This window comes from Lissotriton helveticus, chromosome 2_1 (assembly GCF_964261635.1).
Source record: "Lissotriton helveticus chromosome 2_1, aLisHel1.1, whole genome shotgun sequence".
In the NCBI taxonomy this organism is placed as follows: domain Eukaryota; kingdom Metazoa; phylum Chordata; class Amphibia; order Caudata; family Salamandridae; genus Lissotriton; species Lissotriton helveticus.
Window position 1 is genome coordinate 1,833,876,847 of NC_136059.1, and position 8,968 is coordinate 1,833,885,814.

General features: G+C 39.2%; 2 long non-coding RNA genes across 2 annotated transcripts; both read left to right on the top strand.

Annotated features, from left to right (window-relative positions):
• Positions 1-1,081: 1,081 nt before the first annotated feature.
• On the top strand, positions 1,082-1,898 carry LOC144819943 (uncharacterized). The gene is made up of 3 exons (XR_013607633.1): positions 1,082-1,145; positions 1,310-1,383; positions 1,846-1,898. It is a non-coding gene; the product is annotated as an uncharacterized LOC144819943 (long non-coding RNA).
• A 5,104-nt stretch (positions 1,899-7,002) lies between these two features.
• On the top strand, positions 7,003-7,826 carry LOC144819944 (uncharacterized). The gene is made up of 3 exons (XR_013607634.1): positions 7,003-7,066; positions 7,231-7,304; positions 7,774-7,826. It is a non-coding gene; the product is annotated as an uncharacterized LOC144819944 (long non-coding RNA).
• Positions 7,827-8,968: the final 1,142 nt, after the last annotated feature.

The window sequence follows — 8,968 nt, forward strand, 5'->3', positions numbered from 1 at the left end:
TCCTTGTGATCATACTGGACAAAGTGGGACACCATAGGGGCATTGATTTTTTGAGTTCTAATTGCAGATTTGTGTTCCGAGAGTCTGATGCGGAACTCTCGTGATGTTTCCCCTATATATCCTATGTCACACGGACATATAATAAGATATATGACATTTTTAGTTCTGCAATTTGTCATTTCCTTTAGATTTCCTTGTTTTTGTCCATAGGTCCATTTCTTTCCACCTACTGTGTACCAGTTTGTCGCAGAGATTTTGATTTCTTCTAAATGCCAGGATAGGTTTACTTAATCTGCTTTCCTGATCATTTGTGTTCAGTATCTTCCAATTGTTGTAGATGACCTTCCTTATTTTGTTGTTAATAGTGGAATGATTCAGAACACAGACCAATTTCTGGTCTTGAGGTTTTGGAGTTGGGTTTAGTAGGGCATCTCTGTTATAATATTTTGCTCTGATCACGAGAGTTCCGCATCAGACTCTCGGAACACAAATCTGCAATTAGAACTCAAAAAATCAATGCCCCTATGGTGTCCCACTTTGTCCAGTATGATCACAAGGAAAAAGACCTACGATGGCAAATTTTAGAGCGTGTTCATGCCCCTCCTGGCAAAGACCCATCGATTTATCGCAAAAAACGCGAAACCTTCTGGATACATCATCTGGATACAGTTCGCTTTGGGCACAACGAAGAAATCTCGTGGATAGTCACACTATAAAAAATATGGCCACATCTGTAACTAACACCCCTGCCATCCATATATGTTCTCTCAGCTATTTCCATCTAGCTCCGCCACATGAGATGCTTGCAAAGTCTTACAAATGATACCCTGTGTCAAACATTATGTAAATCGTGGTATAATCCGCCACAATTTGGTACCTTACTGTATAATTCTCCCAAGTTCAGTCGTCGTACATATTCTCTCTCCACTATAAGATGGCTGCCAGTGAGCATACTATCTGACCTTTAGTCCTACCACTATGTTTCGCCAAACAACACAGCATTAGTCTTATCTTAGTGTTTATGATTCTCCACCTGGCTCTAGTTGCGATATTATATTTAAATCGCCACACATGCCTGTTCCAGCCTCACAGCGGAACTTTTTCCACAGAACCCCCGGTCGTGGCAGTAGCTCGTTTAGAAGAAGGTAAGAACCGCTCCCCCAGCTCTAGCCTGTTACTGCTGTTGCAAGTATCTCGTCTTTCTTAACTGCACCACCGGCGAATTTCAAATCACCCTCTCTGACGGCACATAAAGCCTTGCTTAAACAGCCCGTGCATATTTCTGACCGACATGTCTTTTTAACTTCAGACACGGTCATCCACCTATTGAAGAACTGAACCCTTGGAAGCGCTGCATGCAAGAAACACAACGTTACTAATCAGGTACGACAATCTGCCCGTAAGCCCCATTTAGCATGTCACAAAAGTGTTTCACTTATCTAACAAGCTATAGCTTAAAATGATGAGACAATGCTTGAATGTGAAGCTGTTATTTCTTTAACGAGCGCTCAGCTTCTGTCCTTTTCTGAAAGTGTCATCAAACGCTGCACTTACTCGAAAAGCTACAGCCATATCTCCATGCTAATGCAACAATGTTTCACTGTGTAGCGGAGTCAGCTATAAATAACGCTCAGCCTCCGATGTAGAAAGTCAGCTACAATGTTTCACTGGGTAGCGGAGTCAGCTATAAACAACGCTTAGCTTCCAATGTAGAAAACTAGCTAAATATCACAAGCATTTTCTATCGTTTAGTCTTTCCACACTAGAGTAGCTTAAATGAATTAAGATCAACATGGTGTGCTTCAAAATCTCTTTTTTTATATATTTGACTACCTTATTATACAGATCATGGCGCCCTAAACGAAGCTCCCTAAGGTTTTACTGACAATACATCGTGTACTTCCTAACAGGTAATGCAATCACAATTTAGTATAATTTCACGTTAAGCACGGTTCCAGCCCATTGTTCACCTACATTTTTTGCATCTGTACAGAAACTACCTAACTGCCCTGAGAAAACGCCCCGGGTGGCTCCAAAAAATTAAGGAAATCTTGAGGCATGGGCCTCTCATTCTGAGGTAATTGACAAATAATTAAACCAGCATTATTAATATAACACCCTTTGGCCCATAAAACTACAGAAACTCTCTGTACTTTAACTTTCAGCACACACTTCAAAAAAGTCCAGCAAGAATCTTAAACATTTATATATGCAGCCTCTTCAAAACATAGGTAACCCCTATACTTATATATATATATATTTCTCAAATAAGGGTAACAGCGCACTACCACAGACCCTAAAAGCACTGCATGCTTTAGGCATTTTGCCAATTACTCTAGGTGCTTTAGACCTAGTGGGTTCATTGTTTCTGATTTCTTCTCTTTCTTCTATCCTCTTATTATGTGGACTAACCTTGTTCTTAGGTCTACCTAACCATACTTAGCAAGAGTGCTAGCTAGCTATGAGTTTTCAGCAAACTCCTAAAATATGTAAAGCATATGTGTGTATTTACATGATGCCAAAAACTAAGATGTAAAAATGTAAAAAGTAAAAGAGTTCATGATACTTATATATTTTTCCTATTTTTTGTTTTTTCAGAATTTTGTATGTTGCCCTCATATTTTAAAGATTTTGTGTCACTTGCCTGTTAGTCTTTTGTCTTTGGCCCTGAGGAAGGTGGCTTTCCACCGAAACGTACGTCGGCCCAACACCCCTGTCTTGGATACGCTTTGGTCAAGTACATCATAACCAACAGAACCACTCCATCTAGGTTCCTATACGTACCCTCTCAAATACACCTTAGAGCTACCACTTATGTTAGTCAATGTCTTGTATAATTTTGTTTAGCTGTATTTGTTAGGTATGTTCATTATTATATTTTGATATTGTGTGACAAATGTGTGTTTTTGTGTCTCTGATCAATAGGATCAATTGTTACTAGAGGGCATTTTTGGTATGATAGGACTATCACCAAATGTATGTAAAATGTTGATTTGTGAAATGATAATGCAATGTATTTTTTATATATGAGTCTTTAAAAAAAAAAAAAAAATTTTATTATAAAAAAAATGACAAAATAGTCTAATAAAAATGTTCCATGTTTGAATAACATTTCAAAGATCTTTTTTTGGCATCTTTTGACTAAACATTTAGGATATATTCAATGTTGAAAGAAATATAGGCCCTCCAAGAGGTTCTGTCTCCTTGTTGCATGGTTTGTCTCCCCCCTCTGGGCCTCAAAATATTTGGGAGTACTCTCTTTTTTCATACTTCTCAACAGTTTTTACTGTAGAGTTTTCATTTAATTCGCTTGGTATTTGCTCATAGCACACCTTTTTCTTGCCTTAGATAGACCACGTCCACCTTTAACACTTCATTACTCCATCTTATTCTTCTCACTTTGAACCCTCTTGTTAAACTCTATTGGTGGCACCACATCTTCTACTTTTCCTATATTAGTCATGGACAATCTAAAAACATTTGGTTTTTCCGATGAAGACTTCCTTACTATGATGGACCAAATTACGGGTGGCAACAAAACTAATACCATCAGCACACCCAGCACCAACACTGACTGGCTAAAACTAGTGAACTTAAAAAAGAAAGCTAAAAGAATGGAATCACACGCGTTCTTTATGGGTGAGTATTTAAAAGCAGGTGCGATCCCCATAGGACTTAGGGTCAGAAATATACCAGCACTATTTGTAGAAGTTCGTAGTTTCTTAGAGCGTTGGTCCCTTATAGCGAATCGCTGTTCACGCGATTGGATGCTCCTCATTATAAATACAGTCAAAGATATGTTGGTGACATTGGAGAAGGAAATCTACGAACTAGAGCAAAAACTAAAAGCAAACCCATCTCTTGAAGAAGCAAAGAAAACCCTACAAGAAATAAACGAAGAAATAGAGGAATTTGATACATACCTCACAAAGAAGAAGATGGACAAACTAAGAAAAGATGTCCGATGGTTTGCACAGGAAAAAATCTACCCGTACCTGAAACAAGATTTTTATAGCCAACAACAAGATGACACAGCTGAAGGAAGTAGATCATATGATCAAACCTATCATAACCCTAAATTCAACATGAGAGTTAGATTTCAAACTTTTTCCAATACCAACTCCTCAGATTCAGAACAAGAAGGACTCATGACAGAAGAAGATTACGACTATGGCTTCACTAATCCCAACCAAAGAGGAAACTTCTCAGGAAGATCAAACCGAGGTTTGCGACAACCTTTTTTAGTGAGAGGCAGAGGACGAGGAAGACCGCGCTACCCGGCAGCGAATCAAAATCAGTACCAACAACCAAACCAATACCAACAGCCGAACCCTCCACATCCTCAGCCATATGTCCAAACGAGACGACAACAATATTGGAGACAATAAAAAACCGAAACACATCCATACCAATATTTAATCTCTCTTCACACAAGCTGTCATCAGAAGAAGTGAAAATATTAAGCAAAGGTTTGTCATATGTTCCTAGCACTGGAGCGAACAGATTTCAAATCCATCAAGACATTTTCTCCTTCTTTAGGAAGATCAGATTAAAGAGGTTTTTTGAAAACAGAGCAACAAGAGAAGAAGAGGAAAATCTCTCAGGTTGCCACCCCCCTTCAACTTTCACCCCCACTCTGGACATGCTAGGACCGGAAGTGGCAATTTTTGAAAAAAGTGTGCTGCATGAACTGGAAAGAGTTCTGAAATTTATTCCACTGCCCCATTCAAACTTGGAGAAAGAGGAAAGATCAGCTCTACAAACGCTCCAAAAGAATAAAGAAATCACAATAAAACCAAGTGACAAAGCAGGAGGGATTGTGATCATGGACACAAGCCACTATGCAGACAGAATAAACCAAATGCTAGGAGTAGAAGAACACTACAGAAGAGCTAGTAGACGATCCCTCACTGACCTAGCAGAAGAGATAAAAATGCTAGTATCAAATGCTTTTGAAGAAGGGTTCATTTGCCAAAAAGAAATGGACTACCTGATTAACACCTATCCAGTGGTCCCTGCTATCTATGGTGTCCCGAAGACACATAAGAACATTCAGGATCCACCCCTGAGACCCATAGTAGCCTCAATAAATTCAAGCACGGAACCACTCTCAAAGTATCTGGACACCTTCTTATGCCCCTTAACCACCACGTATGCTTCGTACATCAAGGATACAGGGCATATGATTAAAGTTCTTGAAAACTCTCCATTCAATAATGTTACACAATTACTAGTGACTTGTGACATAGAATCACTATATACAAACATTCCTCAAGACAAAGCGATGGAATCTGTTGCAGCACTCTTAGCAAGAACTCCAGGATCCAGACCTGACACCTTTATTTTACAATGCCTGAGAATGGTCTTACAAAATAACTTTTTTGAATTCGGAGATGAGGTATACCATCAGATAAAAGGTGTTAGTATGGGGGCCTCTTGTGCCCCCAGTATAGCGAACATCTACATGGGGGAATTTGAACGTAAAAACATCTACAATGAAATTGCGCCGTTTTTTGAAAACATCAGCAGATGGCACAGATTTATAGATGATGTGTTTTTTATCTGGTCGGGGACAGAAGATCTTTTAAAGGAATTCATGGAATGGCTGAACTTAGCCGATAAAAATCTGAAATTCACCCACAATTTTTCCCCAGACCAAGTGGAATTCCTGGACATTTGGGTGCGACATACAGATGGCAAACTGACAGTCGATCTATACCGTAAACCCACTGCCAAAAACACCATCCTTGAACATGGCAGCTATCACCCTAACTGCCAAAAAGATTCCATTCCGTTTGGCGAGTTCTTGCGAATAAAAAGAAACTGCACATCTATAAAAGATTTCATGATTCATGCCAACCAACTCACGGAACGTCTACTAGCAAGAGGATACCCCAAACGTCTTGTACGTAGCTCTATGAAAAGAGCAAAATATTATAACAGAGATGCCCTACTAAACCCAACTCCAAAACCTCAAGACCAGAAATTGGTCTGTGTTCTGAATCATTCCACTATTAACAACAAAATAAGGAAGGTCATCTACAACAATTGGAAGATACTGAACACAAATGATCAGGAAAGCAGATTAAGTAAACCTATCCTGGCATTTAGAAGAAATCAAAATCTCTGCGACAAACTGGTACACAGTAGGTGGAAAGGCCAAATAAAAGACAAACAGCAGACCATGGATGGAAACCCTCTGCCAAAGGGCAATCACAGATGTGGTAACTGCCACGCATGTGACCAAGTAATTCCCGGCGAGAAATGGACCTATGGACAAAAACAAGGAAATCTAAAGGAAATGACAAATTGCAGAACTAAAAATGTCATATATCTTATTATATGTCCGTGTGACATAGGATATATAGGGGAAACATCACGAGAGTTCCGCATCAGACTCTCGGAACACAAATCTGCAATTAGAACTCAAAAAATCAATGCCCCTATGGTGTCCCACTTTGTCCAGTATGATCACAAGGAAAAAGACCTACGATGGCAAATTTTAGAGCGTGTTCATGCCCCTCCTGGCAAAGACCCATCGATTTATCGCAAAAAACGCGAAACCTTCTGGATACATCATCTGGATACAGTTCGCTTTGGGCACAACGAAGAAATCTCGTGGATAGTCACACTATAAAAAATATGGCCACATCTGTAACTAACACCCCTGCCATCCATATATGTTCTCTCAGCTATTTCCATCTAGCTCCGCCACATGAGATGCTTGCAAAGTCTTACAAATGATACCCTGTGTCAAACATTATGTAAATCGTGGTATAATCCGCCACAATTTGGTACCTTACTGTATAATTCTCCCAAGTTCAGTCGTCGTACATATTCTCTCTCCACTATAAGATGGCTGCCAGTGAGCATACTATCTGACCTTTAGTCCTACCACTATGTTTCGCCAAACAACACAGCATTAGTCTTATCTTAGTGTTTATGATTCTCCACCTGGCTCTAGTTGCGATATTATATTTAAATCGCCACACATGCCTGTTCCAGCCTCACAGCGGAACTTTTTCCACAGAACCCCCGGTCGTGGCAGTAGCTCGTTTAGAAGAAGGTAAGAACCGCTCCCCCAGCTCTAGCCTGTTACTGCTGTTGCAAGTATCTCGTCTTTCTTAACTGCACCACCGGCGAATTTCAAATCACCCTCTCTGACGGCACATAAAGCCTTGCTTAAACAGCCCGTGCATATTTCTGACCGACATGTCTTTTTAACTTCAGACACGGTCATCCACCTATTGAAGAACTGAACCCTTGGAAGCGCTGCATGCAAGAAACACAACGTTACTAATCAGGTACGACAATCTGCCCGTAAGCCCCATTTAGCATGTCACAAAAGTGTTTCACTTATCTAACAAGCTATAGCTTAAAATGATGAGACAATGCTTGAATGTGAAGCTGTTATTTCTTTAACGAGCGCTCAGCTTCTGTCCTTTTCTGAAAGTGTCCTTTTTCATCAAACGCTGCACTTACTCGAAAAGCTACAGCCATATCTCCATGCTAATGCAACAATGTTTCACTGTGTAGCGGAGTCAGCTATAAATAACGCTCAGCCTCCGATGTAGAAAGTCAGCTACAATGTTTCACTGGGTAGCGGAGTCAGCTATAAACAACGCTTAGCTTCCAATGTAGAAAACTAGCTAAATATCACAAGCATTTTCTATCGTTTAGTCTTTCCACACTAGAGTAGCTTAAATGAATTAAGATCAACATGGTGTGCTTCAAAATCTCTTTTTTTATATATTTGACTACCTTATTATACAGATCATGGCGCCCTAAACGAAGCTCCCTAAGGTTTTACTGACAATACATCGTGTACTTCCTAACAGGTAATGCAATCACAATTTAGTATAATTTCACGTTAAGCACGGTTCCAGCCCATTGTTCACCTACATTTTTTGCATCTGTACAGAAACTACCTAACTGCCCTGAGAAAACGCCCCGGGTGGCTCCAAAAAATTAAGGAAATCTTGAGGCATGGGCCTCTCATTCTGAGGTAATTGACAAATAATTAAACCAGCATTATTAATATAACACCCTTTGGCCCATAAAACTACAGAAACTCTCTGTACTTTAACTTTCAGCACACACTTCAAAAAAGTCCAGCAAGAATCTTAAACATTTATATATGCAGCCTCTTCAAAACATAGGTAACCCCTATACTTATATATATATATATTTCTCAAATAAGGGTAACAGCGCACTACCACAGACCCTAAAAGCACTGCATGCTTTAGGCATTTTGCCAATTACTCTAGGTGCTTTAGACCTAGTGGGTTCATTGTTTCTGATTTCTTCTCTTTCTTCTATCCTCTTATTATGTGGACTAACCTTGTTCTTAGGTCTACCTAACCATACTTAGCAAGAGTGCTAGCTAGCTATGAGTTTTCAGCAAACTCCTAAAATATGTAAAGCATATGTGTGTATTTACATGATGCCAAAAACTAAGATGTAAAAATGTAAAAAGTAAAAGAGTTCATGATACTTATATATTTTTCCTATTTTTTGTTTTTTCAGAATTTTGTATGTTGCCCTCATATTTTAAAGATTTTGTGTCACTTGCCTGTTAGTCTTTTGTCTTTGGCCCTGAGGAAGGTGGCTTTCCACCGAAACGTACGTCGGCCCAACACCCCTGTCTTGGATACGCTTTGGTCAAGTACATCATAACCAACAGAACCACTCCATCTAGGTTCCTATACGTACCCTCTCAAATACACCTTAGAGCTACCACTTATGTTAGTCAATGTCTTGTATAATTTTGTTTAGCTGTATTTGTTAGGTATGTTCATTATTATATTTTGATATTGTGTGACAAATGTGTGTTTTTGTGTCTCTGATCAATAGGATCAATTGTTACTAGAGGGCATTTTTGGTATGATAGGACTATCACCAAATGTATGTAAAATGTTGATTTGTGAAATGATAATGCAATGTATTTTTTATATATGAGTCTTTAAAA